The sequence below is a fragment of the Orcinus orca genome, chromosome 10 (assembly GCF_937001465.1).
Source record: "Orcinus orca chromosome 10, mOrcOrc1.1, whole genome shotgun sequence".
Taxonomy (NCBI): Eukaryota; Metazoa; Chordata; class Mammalia; order Artiodactyla; family Delphinidae; genus Orcinus; species Orcinus orca.
In genome coordinates, this window is record NC_064568.1 from 81115246 (window position 1) to 81135969 (window position 20724).

At 45.1% G+C, this 20724-nt stretch overlaps 1 long non-coding RNA gene across 1 annotated transcript in view; it reads right to left on the minus strand.

Moving 5' to 3' along the window:
* Positions 1-18564, minus strand: part of LOC125960292 (uncharacterized) — a 59656-nt gene extending 41092 nt beyond the window's left edge. The window contains exon 1 of the long non-coding RNA XR_007469833.1: positions 18121-18564. This is a non-coding gene — a long non-coding RNA (uncharacterized LOC125960292). The remainder of the gene's footprint in view (positions 1-18120) is intronic.
* Between the last annotated feature and the right edge of the window lie 2160 nt (positions 18565-20724).

A 20724-nucleotide genomic window follows, 5' to 3' on the forward strand; every position in this document is an offset into this window, starting at 1 on the left:
CAGGCTCAAAGAAGTTGTGTGTTTGCTTGGTGTCATACACGTGGTAAGGAAGAAAATGAGGCCTAGAGCCCTGGCCTCCTGGCTCCAAATCTTTTCCCACTAGATGGTCCATGAATGCTAGATGACAGTTTGAATTCTTTTGAGAGTAGTTATTATTGACTGGCCAGCAGAAAATTAGCCCAGACTAGACTATGAATCTGGGGATCCAGAGAGTGAGGGGAAAGTTGGAGACATAGGCAGCAGATGTGAGATGCTGCACACAAACACCACAGCAAGGGCTTCAGCGCTAGCTGAGAGGAGCTTCTGATGGACTCTCTTGAATTGGATCCCCTTTCATATATTTATTTCCCTTCTGAGATTATACCTCTTTTCTGGGCTGAGAACAACCAATGCAGAGTGAAGAACAAAGAAAACAGAAACACATATCATTTCCAGAGAGTGTCAAAAGTATCATCAAAATGAGGGAGAAATTCATAAATGTACATATAATTTTTTTCGATTAAAAACAGTGTCCCACCAAGTAAAAGCTTGTTTGATTTTTTTTTTTTTTTGGTCAGCCCAATGTATTTTTGTTAGCAATGTTGACCACTGAAATTATTTTCTTAGCACAGAATTTTCCAGTAAACCTCCCACATCAGTGTAAACTTCCTGTTCCTCTTCTTAGGCCCCTCATTACAGGCAGCAGGAGAGCTGATATTCAGCAGAAAATTAACTTGGCAGGGTGTGTGCTTAAAGGCATCAAGTTCTAAGGAAAGGAAGTTTTTGTTTTGTTTTGTTTTGCTTTGTTTTACAAAGCATTGCTTTTTACTTGTGGTGGGCCTTTTGAAGTTATGGATTTTATTTTCTGAAGATAGAGGCTTTTGGTTTAGCACAATTCTCAGTACCTGGAAAATATTCAGTGTGAGTTGTTGAACTGAGTGTTTAACATGTACTTCCCCTTGACCAAAGAGAAACTTTTAGGGATCTTTTTTTTTTTTTTTTTGCAGTACGCAGGCCTCTCACCGGGACGGCTCATGGGCCCAGCCGCTTCGCGGCATGCGGGATCCTCCCCGACCTGGGCACGAACCCATGTCCCCTGCATCGGCAGGCGGACTCTCAACCACTGCGCCACCAGGGAAGCCCAGGGGTCATTTTTTTTTTATTGTAGACAAGCTTATAGGAACAGGCGATCTTTGGAAATTGGGGAAATTGATTCGTGAGGACTATGGTCCAAGAGCACACTTTTTAAAAAGAGGCCTTTGGGGCTTCCCTGGTGGCACAGTGGTTGAGAGTCCGCCTGCCGATGCAGGGGACGCGGGTTCGTGCCCCGGTCCGGGGAGATCCCACATGCCGCGGAGCAGCTGGGCCCGTGAGCCATGGCCGCTGAGCCTGCGCGTCCAGAGCCTGTGCTCCGCAGCGGGAGAGGCCACGGCAGTGAGAGGCCCGCGTACCGCAAAAAAAAAAAAAAAAAAAAAAAGAGGGCTTTGACCCTTTATTAAGCACCCAACAATCACAAACCTAAGGTCAACCTCCTCTTAAATTCGCGGTTATCAGGCTTGGCTGTATATTATAATTACCTGAGGTAGAATGAGTGCTAGGATTTTTAAAAAAATACTGCTGCCAGGTCTCAGACCCAGTCTTAGACACTGTATAATGGGTCTAATCTACAGCCTGGGCTTCAGGCTTTAAAAAGCTTCCCAGGAGATTCTAATGGGCAGCCAAAGCTGAGCATCATTCTCTTACATGAAAACGCATTTTTACTCAGTACCAATTAAGTACCAGGCACTGTGCTGGGCACTTGTTATCTTTTATTTTACTAACATGGTAATTGAGACTCCCAGAGGTTGATTTGCTTACCATGATAGAGCAGCTAAGTGTTAAAGTTGGAAAGGAAAGAATAAAAGATCCTATGACCTTACACTCTTTTTTCCATTTACATCATAGTAGCTAAAAAATATGCTAGTGACTGCAGAAGCCAATGTCTGACCTTTGAAAATGTAGACATGAGTAAATGAAGACTAACTCATTGAAGATCAGGACAGTCCTCGGGATGCTATGTGAAGCCAGTTTTTAAATGTATATGGAAATAAAATCTGGGTGCCAAGCCTATTGGATAGATATTTCCTTCTAATGTTTGAAAAACATTCTATTTTTCAAAACCCAGCAATGTCTCCTACTGAATTGGAAATTGCAGATTGTTAGAAGGGCCCAATGTCAGCCCTTGCTGAGTTGGGCATCAGAGGTGTATTTAGCCATTGAGGAGCAGGACCTGGGTGGCCACCACAAAGAAAATCAGGGCTGAGCTGTCCACAGGATGGGACTCACAAAGGTGTCCTATAGCAGAGTCAGGTCACATTCATTGCCCCTGTTGTAAACTAGCTGGCTGTAGGCTGAGACTGTGTATCAGTTATGGACATCCAGACCGCTTAGAGACCCAGGGAGCAACTATTCCATTAACAAAAAGTAAACTAAGAAAAACAAGACTTCAACCAAACTCCACTCTAACTGTGGTGGAGAAGCTCAATGCCTGCCTGAAGGTGGCTTGTGACTTTAATGTGTGTGTGTGCTGTGTCTTTTTTGGCTTGAATAACCTCTTATTCACAGTGCTATGCCTCAGGTGCCCCATTAATGCTTCCTTTTTCTTTCTAAATTTCCCTCCCTTCACGGTCTTTGCTCCATCCTTATAAACTCTTTGTCTGTTGGCTAAGAAACATTTGGAGTAAGCATGGATTGTGAACATTTTAGAGTCATGTCTAGAGCAGTGGGAACTATTTCAGAAAGAAAGAAAAATGTGAGACAAAGGCAGATGAGAAAAGGAAGTAGACACAAAGAATGAAACGGGCAGGTAGAGAAAGTGACAGGAAGGTACTTAAATAGACAGAGATAGAGAAGAACAGACAGTATAAGAAAGAATGAATGAGACAGAGACAGTCAGAATCCTAGCAAGAGAGGATGGAGAGAAACAGAGACAGGAGCTCAGAGAGAGCTAGACATATATATATAGAGAGAGGGAGACAGATAGATAGACAGAGGCAGCCAGTCAGCAACAGAGAGAGAGAAACAGAGACAGGCAGCAGAGAAGACCAAACAGGAGACAGAGGGGGTCAGGGGTGAAGGGAGAAAGAAAGAGAGACACATGTGCCAAGAGAGGAGGCTGGAGGACGGAGGGAGGCTGACGGGGAGAAGGCAGTGAACAGAGGGGTGGGGCCAGCAGATGTGTGGTGTGGATGGCACTCTCACAGAGAAACGAGAAGCTGGGCTGCTGTGCCAGGAGGGACAGCCTTTCCATCGGAGCTGTTGAAGGGGATGAGTTTAGTCATCCTAAATAGAAGAAGGATTCCTTCCTCCCCAAGCCCAACCCAGGCTCCATCTGGAGGGCGGTCTGATGAATGTGGCTTCTGACACCAGCACCCTGGGCCGTGGGAGGACCTCACAGAATACAGATGTGGGAACTGAGATCCTCGTGGTGGACGTGTGTGGCTTCCTGGCCAGCCCTTCTCCATTCACTCCGTTTTCAGTAACAACCTCCCATGTTCGTGGGGAACCACCCCTCCCCACCTCCATCCCCTGTGGTTTTGTGGCATTGGCAGTGCCTCCCACCACCCCCATCCCAGGGATAGTGTACAACTCAGACTTGGTGTCTGATCCAGAGCGTCAGCTTCCCCTGTGGTCAGTGACTGGCTCAGGGGTAGGCACATAACTCAAGGGAGGCGTATCAGAGCCAATCAGTCTCTTTTGGGGGTTTGTTTGGGCTCCAGGGTTTGCCCTCAGATCCAGACTTGAACCCTCGAGACATGTTGGCTGGAGCTGGGGCTGCCATCCTGCCAACTTGCATAGTCTGAAGACGAAGCCAACACACAGAGCAGCAGAGAGTAAAATGAAGAACCACTGCATTCTTGTGGCCTCTTCTGAACACTGTCCAAGCTGTTTCTGAAGTCTGAACTATCTCTAGAGCTTTTATTTACAAAAGCCAATAGATAACCTTCTTCTCTGACAGCATAAACCAGTTCAAGTTGGAGTTTCTGTCACTTGCAACCAAATCCTAATTGATATAATGTTTTGGGTTATATCACCACATTCTATAGACATGGAGTTTAAGTAACTTACCTAAGATTTTAGCTAGTTGCTGCCAGCACGTGAACTGAGGTTTCACCTACCTCTACACCCTTGAACTCACTCTTTCCTTCTCTCCCCCTCATTTGATTTTACAGTTAAGATATCAGGCCCATTTCAAACAAATGGTTTTACTCTAGCGGCTGCACAAGTTCTGGAAATGCCGACTCTAGGCAAAATTGCCAACCCCAGGCAATGCTTATCTTGGCTCAGCTATTTCCTTATTCTGTGATGTACTCCTCTCCCTTCCAGCCATGGTAAGCAGAATATGACAGGTATCACAGATACTTTTATATGAACTTACCCAGTAGAAGCTTTACCTTTTAAAAGAGACCCTGAAGGAATAAACTTCTAATGCAGGAATTCCAAATATTGTAGCATATGGTTAGAGGACATACTTGGAGTTGCTGAACCGTCTTAGAATTCTCTGAACTGTCTGTGAGCACTAGGTCCAACAGTCATTTCATGAGATTGTAAATGAAACCTTACTGAAGAATCCTGAAAACATCCCCCATGTAACACATTTAGTCTAAGTACTCAAGCTTCACTGCGCATTGGACTCACTGGAGAGCTTGTTAAAACAGACTGCTGGCCCCATCCCCAGAGCCTCAGCTACAGTGGGTCTGGGGCAGGGCCTGAGAATTTGCATTTCTAAAAAGTTCCCAACTGATGCCGATGCTGCAGTTCTGTCTGGGTGGCACCCCACTCTGAAGATCAGGTTTAGATTTAAAAATACACCTCTGAGAGAGCTTGGCCGGCTGACATGAAACCTCCACACTGCGCTGCCCTAGTCCTAGATACTAGTAGACTAGGAGTAGACTACTTCCTTCCACCTCCCACCTCATCCCCCAGCAGAGATGCCAGCCAGAGCTGGAAGTGCAGCTTGGGCAATGGTGGAAGAGCCCCTGGTGCCCCACAGGTGAGCCCACTTGTGAATCAGATGCAGGACTACAGCCAGGGGTCCAGGAGAGCTAGGATCTGTTGATGCTTGTGTGGTGGGAAACCATTTTTAAAATATGAATTCAGGGTTTTTTTTTCTTTCTGATAATTCCTATTACTCTAGGAACGTCCCCTACATACACCTCTCCCCCCACGCTAGAACCCTTTTATTCTCACTGCACCAAGCAAGGGCTGAGGTAGTACAAGAAACAAGAAGCCTATTTCCAGCTTTTGTGTGTCTAATCACACAGGCCTGCCTGTTTGGCTGTGTGGCCAGTACCGCGCACAGGGCACGGCTCCCAAAAGGCCCTCGCACTTGGGTCTGATGCTCTGCGGTGGCTACCTTGAAATTCTTAATAGTTTTAGCTTTGAACCTGACTTGTAAAGCAGACCACAGGACACTGGAGCTTGCACCGGGGGCCTGGAGCCTCAGCTCTTGTGCATCCTGCCTCCACTGTGTCTGGCTTGGGATCCCTGAGGTTCGCCCCCCCCACCCACCGTACCCTGGTGCCACAGGCCCTGCCAGCCTCCCTTTGCCTGAGCCGTGCTCTGCTAGCTCTCTCCACAACTGGCGCGGGCCTGGGCGCAGTTGTGGGCACTGGGGGTGTCAGGGCCTGGTGCACCCACCCCACGGCATCTGGGGGTGGGATTCAAGGAATCTGCCTTTTGGCCTCAGGCTGAGGGTACCACAGACATCGTGGGGTGTGCAACTTGGTGAGGTCTCTTGCCCACCCATCCAGGACCAAGTATGTACATGTGTACTGGCGTGAAGGTGGCCATCCCTTGAGGATTGGCTGTCCACTGTGGGCTGGCACTGTGGGCCCTTGGGAAGGGGATGTTGACTTCCCCAGCCCCAACCCAGCTCGGTGTTTTCATTTTGCATGGAGTCTGGCAAACGATGTAGCTGCCCCAAACACGGGCTTGAAATAGCCCCCAGAGACCTCTACACCCCAGAATAGCAGAGATGAAAGGAAGTGCATAGCTAGCCCCACGGAGGTTTTTGCTTTTCCCAGCACCACGTGGGAAAAGAAGACCCATCCTTTGCACTCAAAGTAGTAAGAAGTTGAGCTGACAGCAAGCTGGAACTGGGGGGGCCTTGGGTCAGGGATCACTTAGCAGTGACCAGAACAGTCCAAAGGCCAGGTAGGAGCAGGCATAATAGGGGGGAGGCCAGCATGGATAGATGGTGACCCAGACTAGGAGGATATGTGCGTGTGTATAAAGCCCACTTTGACAGACTAAACTCCTGCCATCAGATGAAATGGAGGTTTGAAGTAGAAAATAAGTTGGTTTACAGAAAAAAGAATATTAAATGTCTACTTTCCTGAATTTATAAGTTGAGGTTCATACCTGATACACTTGCCCCCCAAAATGGGAAAAGGAGTTTATAGAGACGTGGGGTTAAGAATATACAAGAAGGGGAGGGATAAACTGGGAGATTGGGATTGACATATACACACTACTATATATAAAATAGATAACTAATAAGAACCTACTGTATAGCACAGGGAACTCTACTCAATACTCTGTAATGGCCTATATGGAAAAGAATCTAAAAAAAGAGTGGACATATGTATATGTATAACTGATTCACTTTGCTGTACATCTGAAACTAACATAACATTGTAAATCAACTACACTCCAATAAAAAGTTTTATAAAAAATAATTTATTTTGAATATAAATACATTCATTTAAGCCCATTAAAAAAAAAAAAAAGAAGAATGTGCAAGGTAAGGCATCCTCTTACAGACTGGGAGCTGAGAGCCCGGTCAGCCTGGCAAGGAACCACCATTCAGAGGGTCTAAGAAGGGAACTCTGGACACTACCCTCAAGAGACAAATCACCCAGGGTCAAGAAATATCAGGACCAAGGCTGGTCAGAGGAAGCCAACCTAAGAAGCAGTGTCGTGGCACACTTCGAAGCTTCCTTATAAGAGAGCTGTTTAAACTGTTCATTAAAATATTTTGTTCTATCATGGATACATGTTCCTTTTGTACTTAATGTGGGAGAACACTTTCCTTAAAGCACCTTTGCTACAGTGGTTTAGGAATAAAACAATGTTGGTTGCTAGGGGCGCCATCCCCAGGCAAGGCAAGATCAGTACTCGATGAAAGTGAGCAGGAGATAAGTCAGAAAGACTGGAAGGAGGGAAGTGACCTCAGCCTGATATTTTAATGAAAAAAAAAATGGGATGTTTCTTTTTTCTTTTTATTTCTAATTTTTCTGCAACAAACATGCTTTACTTGTGCAGTTTTTACAAGAGGGGAAAATCTCTAAAACAAAAGAAAATTGGAGGGACACACAATACCTGCGGTGAAGACGTATTTATGATGCTAATCTGCCCTTCTCTGCATTCGGGAGGAGAGGAGAAATAAAGGAAGAAAAATCCTAAACATAGACTATCTGTCACATTCTCTTTCCATTAGCCGGATCCATATATAAATGAAAGAACAAACATTCCCAGGGAGCAACCGGAAAGTTGTGGCGGCGGGAAGGTCCCCCGAAGGGGGCCGGGTCTTCAGAGGAAGAAAGTCCACCTGCAGGAGCCCTCCTCAAGGAGTCAGCTTAGACTAAATGGCAGCCCATCTGGAGGATGCACCCCAGCAGGTTGCTGGGCTTTTGAGACTGCAGGGAGGGGGCAGGGAGTGGATTCTCTGGCCAGACCAGCCCCATGTCGATAAAAATTGTTATATAATCAAGTATGTTCCAGGTTGCAGCAAATTATACAAAACTCAGATAAAACCAAAACCACTGCATCCAAAGTGCACGGATAGATCCCTGGAGCTCCCTGGAAGTGGATTTGACTTAGGAAGGGTTTTAACTTCTCCGTTTGGTGCCAAACCTGCCATAAGAGAGAACTCCTGATATGGATGCAATTCATACCTGTGATAAATCAGGACAGAAAAAGCCATTCAAAAACCCAAAGCAGCCACACAGAACAAAAAGGAAGCAGAGAAAAGCAGACTCGGAGAGAAATGGCATTTGATCACTCAGAGCAGATTACTGATTTGTTCTTATGGAATCAGACGGAGTGAAAAAAGGGACTTCAGAAGGGGGTCAAGTCCTCAACTCACTTGAAAGAGTGTGCACCCTACTTGGCTGGGTGCCCTTCTCCACCGGTGTGGCCTCTATGTAAAGAGAACTGGGTCCTGGTTCTCAGAAGCTTGTGTTTCCTCTCTGTCAGGGATCCTGTTTAGCTCATGATGGGAATTTTGTCTTCAGCAGCATCAGTTTTCAAAATTCCTCACACGGGCACAAAATTAAAAGGGAAGCGGAGTCCCTTTGGGATGCTTTATCTCATGAATCATCCGTCCCTTCCTGACTCTCCTGGGAATCCCATCCACGCACAGAGGTCCCATTGACTCCTGTGGTCCCTGTCAAAGCCAACTTCAAGAATGGAAAAGATGAACCCTAGTCGATTTCATGTTGAACTCACCAGCTAAATTCTGTTGCCGGCAAGGGTCAGAGCAGCCTAGGATTAAAGAGGCAGAAATAAAAGAGCCTGCTATTCAAGAACCTGGGGGTTTCTTGCATTGTGATTGTAAACGGATTCCAATAATTTATATGCAGATAGATGAATGGGCCATAGAGCTCTGCAGAGTTTTTTTAAACTTACCCTTCAGCCTGTTTAGGTGGTAATTAGGCTGTAAACACGTGCAACTAAAGGAAGCACCTCATCAATTTCATTTTATTTTCTTTTAATCCTAGAACAGGTAAAAGAGTTTAAGAAAGTTCATTGAAACCTATGCAACCCAAACCCTTTCCAAAGAGGTAGCAACTTTGGTTTTTGAAATACTTATCTGATTTAAAGATTCAACAAGAAAAAATTTTTTTTAAATAAACTCAGGCTAGATCTGTTCTGTATGCCTCACTCTCCCAGGAAGAGAAAAGAGAAGAATTGACCATGGAATGGTCATCAGAAATTTGTTCTTTGGAAACATGAGTATTTCTGTGTTATTTGTAAATAAATCATATGACTGATTTGTTCACTTGTTCATTCATCCGTTCACTTTGTTCATTCAATGAAAATCTGTTAAGTCTCTTCCATATGCCAGGCCCTGTGCTAGGCCCAGGTGAGTAAAATGAAATTAGATAGATTCTGGTTCTATGTCAGATGGGGTAGGCAGCCCTGTGTCTTCCGCTGAATGCAGCTATAAAACCTGGACGGAATACACAGAGCAGGTATTTACAATGAAAAGTAAATAGTAGCAGGTGGATTGGAGACAAGACCAGAATTTGAAGTACCACTGTACTGGTGGTGAGTCTGACACTTTTTTTCCCTCTGGTATCCCCTGGCCTGGCCTTGCCTCAGGGCAGCCCCAGACCTAGAGGTGAACCTTGGCAAGGATGGAGAATGAAGGCTCCAGGAGACGCCGTCTAGTTCTGACACGAGGAGTGAGAAAGAGGTCTCCTGACATTCAGAGAGAATGGGGAAAATTCCCCATTTTTCTTTTTCCTTCTTTTTCTTTTCCTTAATCTCTCACACGACCTAGACTGTGATGGCCCACAGGTACCTAAAAACTCTGAGGGAGAGGAATCTTCCTCTCCAATCAGAAGAACTGGCCCAAGAGAATAGCACAAACGCCTGTTGCTTTTTTCTGTCTTCCCGCCATTTGGCCCTTGTAACGATGGATCTGATTCTCTTTTTGATGTTCAATTGCTCATAGCTCTCAAGCCTTACCACTCCCCCTTCCCTTTCTGCCACACATCTGGGCAAAACTGATAGAAAGCTCAGATACTCCCTTGTAACTAGCAGGTGGCTCAAACCATGGAGCTCCAGCTCCAGGAACTCACCCCAGCCTCACCCCCCAGCATCACGAACACCAAGCCGGCCTTCTTTCCTGGCTCTCTCAAGCCATTTTCAGACCAGCTTGGGAGCTCTCCCTGCTCTCTCCAGAATGTGAATAATAAACCTTTTCATGCCCTATTGTTGTATGTGTGGCATTATTGATCTTAATATCCAAACTAAAAAAAACCTGGGGATGGGGGTCTATCTCACTCTCACTGAGTGACCCCAACAGCTCCAGACATGGGCACAGTTAAGGGAAATGCATAGCAGATGAGGGTCAAAAAGGGATACTTTGGGGAACCAGAGAGCACCAGGGAGATCTCAAAAGATCTCAGAGAGGAGGCAGCTTGGGGTGCTGCTCAAGTTGTTTAAGAATTTGGGCTTATTCCCAAGCTGTGTATGTGTGAATCTGACCATGAAAAGTCTATGGGAGACTGAGAAATAAACCACTGGGAGAGATCACCGCCCACCGTCAGACTGGCCACTAGGTGGTGTACACACCAGATAGATCAGAAGAGCCCTGCAAAGGCTTTGAAAACAGAACTGATATTGCAAACACCTCCCACAGCAAGTTGGTCAGACCTTGAAGCCTGAAACCAATTAGGTTGATTGCCTGCTAAAACAGAAATGTCAACATTTTATAGGATTCAGACAAGACTCAGAGTCTCATACATAATTTCAAAGTGTCCAGGATTCAATCCAAAATTATTCAGCATACCAAGAACCAGGAAAATCTCAACTCTAATAAATACATACAATTGTTAAACTTCATAAACTGTACACAAAAAGTCAGATTTGCTGTATGTCAAAAAAATTTTTAAATTATTACAATTTTAATAATGTCCTTCACTTACAAGAAGCACACAACCTAGGGCAGGAAATAGAATAAAACATTGATAATGACATAACCGTTAGTAACTGTGATGTTAGAGGTGGACAGGATACTGTAGATGCACAGAAGGATACCTAACCCAATCTGGAGAGCAGGGCATCAGAAGATTGAGATCAGCTTCCTGGAAGCACAGATGCTTAAGTCTTAAAGAATAAGTAGGCAAAGAGGAGGTAGGTGAAGAAGTAGAAGGTATTCACACACAAGTAAGGGGCTGCAGGAGCAAAGCAGGCACTGGGAACTATAAACAGTTCTGTTTTGTTGAGGTTCTAGCTGCCAAGTGGGAAGGGGCAGAAAAGAATCTTGGAATGACCAGGATCCAGCCATAGAAGGCTTCATCATATACTACATTTAACCCTCTAGGTCATCCTATCTAGAATCTGATCTTAGTTCTGTCAACATTAACACAATGGTCATAATGGAATCATGGCATCCCTCTAGGTTTTGTCTTCCTGTGGCAGAAACTATAGGTGTGCCACTGATACCTGTGTGGTCCTCTGTTTCCCAGCCTGCTTTGCAGTTGGGTTGGCTGTGGGATGGATGCATTCTGCCTAACGGATGCGAGTGGAAGTGATGAATGGAATACTCAGGGCTTGGATGTCTAAAGTAGCCAGGTGCCTTTCCTCAATCCTTTTCCCTTTTCCCATGGACCTTAGAGGCCATGTGTTGAAAGGACATGCAAGAAGATGGAAGGAACCTGGATCACTGAGTCATCACTTGAAGGAGATGCCTGACCAGGAGTTTGCACAAGGGAGCAATAAAGTTTTCTTATGTAAAGCCACTGAGATTTCATGGTTTATTAGTGCATCATAGTCTAGCCTATCTGACTAATACAGTTTCTCCCTCCATCTCTTTATCAAGAGCAAGATAGCTGCCTGCCAAAGTCTTTTCCAGCTCCATAAATCCAACTTTTAGATAAGTCTCTCCTCCAGTTATCTGGCTTCTTCCTGGTGCTTTGCCTATATTTCTTGGGATCAGTTCTACCTATACTCTTCCTTTCCAGGATATTCTGAATCTTGCGCTGGAGAAAGGTCATGATGCCAGAGACACTAGATTTAGATAGGTTCTCAAAGCTCACCTTGTATACCTTACTTTCTAGTGTCTGACTCGCCTCTCCAACACCCCTGCTATGTGGTGGTCCAGGGTCTTCTTGAAAATCTCTAGTAACTGGAAACACTCCTCCAACTATACAAAAGTTCTTCCTCTCCAAACATTCTAAATAAAGGGACACACTGACCATAATTCATAATCCCCGTGGACTGTGCTTAAATCCCCCTATTTTATTTTTCAAATGAATGAGTAGTAATTCCATTCAAATGAATGAGTTTTAATTCTGTTTGGGACATCTGAGCCTTTTCCTGACCTCTTCCCATCATGACAACAGTTCTTTTCTTCTTTATACAATGAACTATTTATTTGGTGGGAGTTGTATTGCCTCTGTGTGACAGTCCAGAAATTTCTCTTTTATCCAGCAACTCCCTTATCCCCATGAGTAAAGAGCTTTCTTTGAAAGAAGCCTGTCTAGAATGTCAAGGACAAGATCTGATAAGCAATAGTAGTCTTGAAGTTCACATCTTTGGAAGTTTTAAGTTTATCTGTATGTCCATGGGGTTTCTCTGAAACCACATATATCTTTTAAAAGTCAACACACCTAAACAAGACAACAGAAGGAAACATCTTCATCTGGATGGAAAGTTTTAACATGAAAGCTTTTTGTAGTGAGGGACTCTGATGATTTGACCAAATGTCTGTTTAGTGCATAATGCTAGATAGTCCTTGAATAATGTCAAGCGCAACCCATAAAACAATGATAAATTAGACTGCATCAAAATTTAAAACTTTTGCTCTATGGAAAGACTCCACCAGAAGCATAAAAAGACAAGTTACAGATGGGAGAAAACATTTGCAAACCACAAATATGACCAAGGACTAGCATCTAGAATATATAGAGAACTCTCAAACTCAAGAGTAAAAAATAAATACTCCAGCTAGAAAATGGGCAAAAGACATGAATAGACATTTCATCAAATGGTGGCAAATAAGCACATGAAAAGGTGTTTCATTAGCCCTTAGGGAAATGTAAGTTAAAACCACAACGTGCTATCACTACACTAAAATATAAAAGACCGACAACACCAAATGCTGGCGAAGATGCAGAGAAATGGAATCACTCATACATTGCTGTTAGGAATGTAAAAATGGTTCAGCCCCTCTGGAAAAATAGTTCAGCACTTCCTTGAAAAACTAAACATGCCCTAACCATATAACCCAACAATTCCACTCCTGGACATTTATCCCAGAGAAATGACAGTGCATGTTTACACAAAAGTATGTACATATTAATGTTTATAGCACTTTATTCCTAATAGTCAAAACCTGAAAACAATCCAGATGGTTAAACAAACTGTGGTACATCCACACCCTGAAGCACTACTCAGCAATAAAAAGGAACTAAATATTGATACCTGCAACAGCCTGGCTGAATCTCCAGAGAATTATGCTGAGTGGAAAAAAAAAGCTAATCCCCAAAGGTTACATATTGTATGTTACAAGTATATCATATCCTTGAAATGACAAAATTATTGAAATAGAGAATAGACTAGTGGTTGCCAAGAGGTTAAGGAGGGGGTTGGAGTGGGTGGGGAGGTGGGTGTGGTTATAAAAGGCCAACAAGAGGGAAGGATCCTGGTAGTGATGGAAATGTTCCAGATCTTGCATGTATCAATGTCAATAAGGTGGTTGTGATACTGTATAACCGTTTTGGAAGATGTTACCATGGGGTAACATAAAGAGTATAAGGAATCTCTCTGTATGATTTCTTACAACCCATGTATATATAAAAAGCTTAACAAAACCATGCCTGGGTTGCAGCCCATACCTGGTAAATTACAATATCGGGAGATGGGAGCCAGGCATCAGTAGTTTTCAAAGATGCCCAGGTGATTCCAATGGGCAGCAAATTTGGGGACCACTGAATTAAGCATTTCAGAAGCCTCCAAGGAGACAATTTAAGATGAATGAAATAGAGTTTTCCTGAAGTTCTGTCTGTAGCGACATCTTTGCAAAAGGGAATGACACAGAAGCATCCTATTACATTTTGACCACAGCCCCAGTCAATTTCAGGGAGAAGCCCTGACCGTTTCTTATTCACCTGGCAGTCTCCTAGTCTTGAAGCTTCACAAATTGAAAAATTCAGCCTAAAAGCCAGTATTATTAACCACTTTGTTAATTGGAATAATTTACCAATTTAAAAAAATGTATTTCATAGATAGTTCAATTTCTTCCTAACCGTCTTCATCCCCCAAATCTTTATTAAATCCAGCCTGAAAAGATGAGTTATACAAATGCTGCTAGATGTTCCAGAGCCTGCCCAAGGTGTTACAGGTGTGTGGTTGTTTTTAAATTAACTCTCCATCCACATCTGGTTTGAATTTCAGAAACTTTTAATATTCATTGCCTTTCTTTCCATGAAATTTGTTAGATATACCACTTAAACTTGCTCTAACAATTAGCCCCTTAGAATGAACTATAAGAAGAAAGGAGAGGGGCTTCCCTGGTGGCGCAGTGGTTGAGAGTCCACCTGCCGATGCAGGGGACACGGGTTCGTGCCCCAGTCCGGGAAGATCCCGCATGCCGCGGAGTGGCTAGGCCTGTGAGCCATGGCCGCTGGGGCTGCGCGTCCGGAGCCTGTGCTCCGCAACAGGAGAGGCCGTGCCACAGCAGTGAGAGGCCTGCGTACCGCAAAAAAAAAAAAAAAAAGAAGGAGAGAGAAAGGGGCTGAATCTTTCTTTTCTTTAAATTTGGTCCCAATTTCACCTTTACAGTGAGTCCTGCTGCACTGTTGAGTGGATTTTCAGAATGTTTCTCCATTGCATGTTTCCAAGTATTATTATGCCCTGTCTCTTGGGACCTTTTCTTTTAAATTAAAAACATTGCTTAAACGCATGATCAGAGCAACATTAACGTAATGAGAAAAGGCAGCCTTATCACACAAGATAATCTGCTTTTCCTCAAAGATGCCAGTTTTATTGCATTAAGGGTCGTTTGCTCAAAGAGATCTGAAGAAGACACATGGATTAACTCTGTACATCAAGTCCTCTTTCTCACATGTTTGATTTTTACACTACAAGTACAGTAGTGGCTCCATGGAGGCCGTCAGAATAGGAAAGATTGAGCTTTTTTTTTTTTTTTTTAACACTGACAACACCAAATGCTGATGAGGATGTAGAGGAACAGGATTTTTTTTTTTTTTTGGCTGCACCAGGTCTTAATTGCAGCAGGCGGGTTCCTTACTTGTGGCATGCGAACTCTTAGTTGTGACATGCATGTGGGATCTAGTTCCCTGATCAGGGATCGAACTTGGGTCCCCTGCATTGGAAGGCGGATTCTTAACCACTACGCCACTAGGGAAGTCCCAAAATTGAGCTATCTTTAATTTTTTTTTTTTTCCGGTATGCGGGCCTCTCACTGTTGTGGCCTCTCCCGTTGCGGAGCACAGGCTCCGGACACGCAGGCTCAGTGGCCATGGCTCACGGGCCCAGCCGCTCCGCAGCATGTGGGATCCTCCTGAACCGGGGCACGAACCCATGTTTCCCGCATCGGCAGGCGGACTCTCAACCACTGCGCCACCAGGGAAGCCCTAATATTTGTTTTTATTTTTTATTCTAAGAAATCTTTTGGGGAAGATGAAGTTAGACAAGTATGCTAGTGAATGAATGTAAATCCATTTTACCATTCTTTTACTGCTAAGCAAAAGAGAAGAGTCAGGAGTCATCCTCATCCAAAACAGAGGCTCTTCTGGGTTCAAGCACACACAGACACAGAGCGTTAAACTCAGTTAAGGACAACCAATGGAAAGCAAGATGCACACAAAGATTACCCCTCACCCCATGATGGGAAGTTTCCCCGCAGCAACATCTGGCGACTGCACAGTCCAGATTTAAATAGAAGACTCAGAAGCAGGAAACCATACTCAGCCCAGCTCTTTATGAACACAGCTTGTTGCTAAACCAATTTATTCTGCTTCTAATTCACAATTCTCTAGCCCCAACCAAACACCCTCCTTTGGTTCTCAGAAGGCATGGAGCCCTTTCCCCACCGAAGGGCCTTTGCTCAGGCCATTCCTGCTACCCACAATGCGGTTCCCCTGACTTCTTGCCTCTCAGACTTCAGGTTTCAATTATAATACCTCTTGCCATCCCCCTCGAGAGTCAGTCTCTAACTCTCAGAGTCCTATTCTAACTCAGACTCCTTTTCCATGGCTTGACATCTGTTGGGCTGTATCCCACAGGCCTGCAAGTCTTGTAGTTGTCCAGCCTCGGGACGGCAGAGCCCAGAGACAGTGACAGAGACATCAATGGTTTATTGGACATGGGGAATCCTACAAAGGGTCCTGGAGAAACTCCCCACTGCGTCCAGAGGACAGGACATGGCAACAGTCTTTGCTACTCAGGGGAGAAGGAGGCTACCATTTACAGGGGGGATTGACATCAGGTGGGCTCAGTTACCAGGGACTAATTCAGCCCTATAATTAAGAGGATTGAATAGTTATGTGAGGGAAGCAGGGCCTGGTCAAGCAGGGGATGCAGAGAGAGCAGGAGGAGGATTGAATAGTTATGTGAGGGAAGCAGGGCCTGGTCAAGCAGGGGATGCACAGAGAGCAGGAGAACTGCCATCTTGAAGGGCCTGACCATATAACATGCAACAGTTTTGTGAAATTAATAAATGCTTTCTCTGAAAAATTAATAAATTAATAAATGCTTCCTCTAGCTAAAAGAGTAGATACCATACCATTCCTTAAGACAATTTTAGTGACTAGTAAAAATCGACATTTTTAATTAAACACACCCACCCATATGATAACCAAACACAAAGATTATAGTGATTAGCTCAAGCCATTCATGATCTGAGACCACCTTCTAATGATGACATGCAGATTACTCATTTAAGCAGGGGCCATGCTGAGTGACCTGTGACCCAGACCTAACCACTCTTGTTTCACAGCTGTTCCCTCCTCCAAATACTTCCACACATCTCTTCTCTGTCCCATTCACCCATTCAACAGGCATCTCTACTGCCTTATGAATCTTATACCAACCTCTTAAAGTAAATTTTAAACTCTTGGAGAGCAAGGACCACTTTTAATAATAATAGCAAACACTACTGAGTATTTCCTCTGTGCCAGTCATAACGTTTTGTGCTTTCCTCTCTTAATAAAATGTGCAGTGGAGCCATGATTGGAGCCCAGGCAGAATGATTGCAGAGCCTGCATGCACACTCTTTTCTATAACGTGGATCTCACACTTCTCAGCTGTGTGCATGACCTTTGGCAAGTTGCCTCAGTTTCCTCCTCTGTAAAATGGGGATGACACAGTATCTACCGCGGAGGGTTATTGGGAGGATTAAATGCTCAGAAGGTGGCTGGCCCACAATACTCATTAAACGTTAGTTACTATCATTATTGTTTATAGTAAAGTGCCAAATTCCAGGAAACCTTTCAGTCCCAGTAGCACGGAAAGTCCCGTGTTCCTGGCAAAAGTTCAAAATGAGTCCAGATGGCAGGGCTAGGACAGGGAGTCAGCGGTACCCTGTTCACTCTCCACTGCCTGTCTCTTTTAGAGCCCACCTTAAAATTCCCCCTTAGGTCCTGTAATTGACCTTTTCTCCCCATCACAATATTTCAGGAAACTGTAATCCTTAGTCAACAGGTTGTAGTGCAGAAATTGTTACCTTTTTGGTACATTCTTTTTTTAAAATTAATTAATTAATTTATTTTTGACCACGTTGGGTCTTTGTTGCTGCCCACAGGCTTTCTCTAGTTGTGGCGAGCGGGGGCTACTTTTTGTTGCGGTGCGGGGGCTTCTCATTGCGGTGGCTTCTCTTGTGGAGCACGGGCTCTAGGCGCGTGGGGTTTAGTAGTTGTGGCTCACAGGCTCAGTAGTTGTGGCTCACGGACTTAGCTCCTCCGCGGCACGTGGGATCTTTCCAGACCAGGGCTCGAACCTGTGTCCCCTGCATTGGCAGGTGGATTCTTAACTACTGCGCCACCAGGGAAGTCCTCCTACATCCTTTTAGTCAGACCACCGCCCTGTTTTCTAAGAGGAAACCATTTGGAGTTCGATAATAACTCTAACAAGGTTTAAAACGCCTCGCCTACCTGAATGAAACTAGAGCATCTAGTGCCCCCTGCTGCCGTTTGTAGGAAAGGCAACCAAATAAGAAAAGCTGGATTCTTTGACAGCGAACTTCTGCTTATCAAGGTCTAAAAAGAAATCGGTATAAATATCCTATAACTGAAGTTAGATTCCCGTTTCACCTTTTCTTGAATTCACCCCCTTGAAATTCAGTTATTTACTTTACCTCTGCCGAAAAATGACTCTTGCTTAATTATACTGAGAAAACTCATTTACCTTTGCTTTCCTTGAATTTGATTGTAGCTGCTTTGACTTGGGGATTTGTACTGGTTTTGTTTTACTCTTGGCTTGTTTTCATTTCCGTGAAGTCCGAGACCGGCGCGCGGGGCGAAGGCTGAGGCGTCAGCCGGCGGAGGTAGTCTCCGCAGGCTCCACGGCCCTCGGGAACCCTCTGAGGCGCTCCAGCTCCGCTGCCTCCGAAGACGCCAAACTTCCCAGGATTCTGAGAGGTCGCCGTCAGGGTCAACAGGACGCCGGCCCAAGGCTGAGTGTCAGGCGGGTTCAGCCAATGAGCGTGCGCTTTAGGAAAAGTGGGCCCGCCCCAGCGGACTTGGGCCCTATAAACGGTCGCTCCGAAACGCTCGCGTAAAGATGCTTGGGTCAGTTGTCGAGCGCGGGGCAGTTGCCCACCAGCGGTCTCCGCGGCGTCCTCGGCGGGGAGGGGACAAAAGGGTTTGACCTGCGCGTCAGAAGCAGTTGAGGGCGAGCAGCCCGTGGAGACGACGCGCCTGGCCGAGAACAGGCACGGGGCCGCCTCCAGAACCCGCCCCGAGAACCCGGCAAGAGCGAGGAGGGAGCGGGTGGGGGCTGGGGAGCTGGCGGGAGTCGCTGGGTGGCTTTGGGCGCAGTCCCCAAACCGCCTGGCCCAGAGGGTAGGTGGCCGGGAGCAAGGTGTGATCTCGGACTGGGTCTGAGCCAGGTCCGGCCGCGCCCTACCCAGGGCCTCCATCCTCCCCTCCCGCTGGGACCAGACTCGCTGTGTGACCGCAGTCTCTGCCCCAGGAAGGCCAAGTTCCTTGACAGCAACATCTGGGTACAGAGGAAGATAGAGATTGATGATAACACTTTGATAGGAGGGTGTCTTCCAGTTGTGGCCTCCGCTGTGGCCAGGTTGCCCTTTCTTTCCCCTCCCAGCCTGGAGGGGCTGTGGAGTTGAGATCTCAGTAAGGAGGTGGTATAAATTTGTTAACGTCTTTCCAAGGTACAATCTTTCATACTTAGGGTGCGTGGGAGTGGACTTTTGCTGCTGGATGGTGGCTTTATTTGTAATCCTTCCAGTGAAAGCTTTGGGCAATCTCGCCCTACCTTAGCTCATGGATTTCTAGTAAGACATTCAAAGCTCATGGCTTCCTTGTTAAGACTTATTGTGGCCATGTGTCTCACCCGACCATTTCAGAAAATTGTTCGTTGGTGGCATGAGCTGTGATACCAGCCTGGGGATTAACTGTTGTGCTTTGTATCAGAAGAGTGCTAGTTTTTTTTTTTTTAAACACTGTGAGAACTGTGACCATGTTTTCTAAGAGGTCAGATAATGAAAATGAGAACGTTTATACTACTAACGCAAGCATGATTCCCATCACCAAAAAAGAAGGCTAAACGACTGTGTTATTTTAACGACAAATGTAAGGACACATACAACTGGATCAGGGACGTACATAACCCACACAGAGCATCCTGCACACTGTGTGGGAGAGAATTTGGGATTGGGCGTGGTGGAGAACGGGATGCGAAAGCGCATTTCGAGACAATCTCACAAGTCCAGAATGAGACAGGCAGGTGCCCCCAAACCAGCCAAAGGTGGTGTCTTTTTGGGAAATGAAATCAGCATTCACCCAAAAGTAGCAGCTGGTGAATTAGCATGGCGTCCTACACAGACAGACATGCCTTGTCCTACGGCTGCCTTGATTGTTCTATGAAACTGAGTCAAGTCACTTTTCCTGATTCAGAGGTTGTGACCAAAATATTCTGTGGGCAAACAAAAGGAGAAATTTTGATAACAGATGTGTCGGTCCCTTACAGTGTAGAGCTGATTTTGTCATCTCTCACCAACCATCATGCTTTCTATAGTAGATCGGCTGCAAGCCATGCACCAAATCATGGCAACAAAAAAATGTTCTTTCTAGCTCTCAGGTACTTTGACTTGAAAAACGGAGTTTCAGATCGTCTTCTGGATTTCTATGAGGATTTTAATGAAACTGCCGAAATCATAAAACAAAAGGCTGTTGGTATTTTGCCCAAATACAAACTAGACTTCACTCATCTATGTGCAGACTCATAAGGTAGCACAAATGTAATCTTCTTGATTGGTTTGGAGGCACTTGTCTCTCTCATTCTGGACTGATGAGCAGAGAGAGGCCTAAATGGTAAGTAATCGTGTGGGATCTGAAGAGAAGAATCGAGGACCTGAAACAGGCTTTGTTTGTTTGCTTAAAAATCAGTAAGTCCCTTGTGACTTTGGTTTTTATGAATCAATCTTCCAAAGCCAGGGTGCCCCTGGAAGAATGGATATAAACTGAGTTTCTGAACATTTGAAAATGAGGACCAGGCTGAGGATCTCAGATCACTCGCTGAGGCGCAGACGTCCTTGGAGGTCCTGCCTGGGCTCTCAGCCTTGCCTTCACTTTATCCAAGTCCACCAAATACAACTTAGGAAACCCTGCATCACTAGAGACTGGGAGTTCTGCAAATCCAAGGAAGCCTGAGGATAGAAATGAGAAGATCTGAGAACTTGGATGGGAAAAAGAAGTTTCTGTACTCACCAACGTCTAAGTAAAATCTAGCATTTCTTTCCATTAGGAAAATTGCCAGCAAACCACAGCA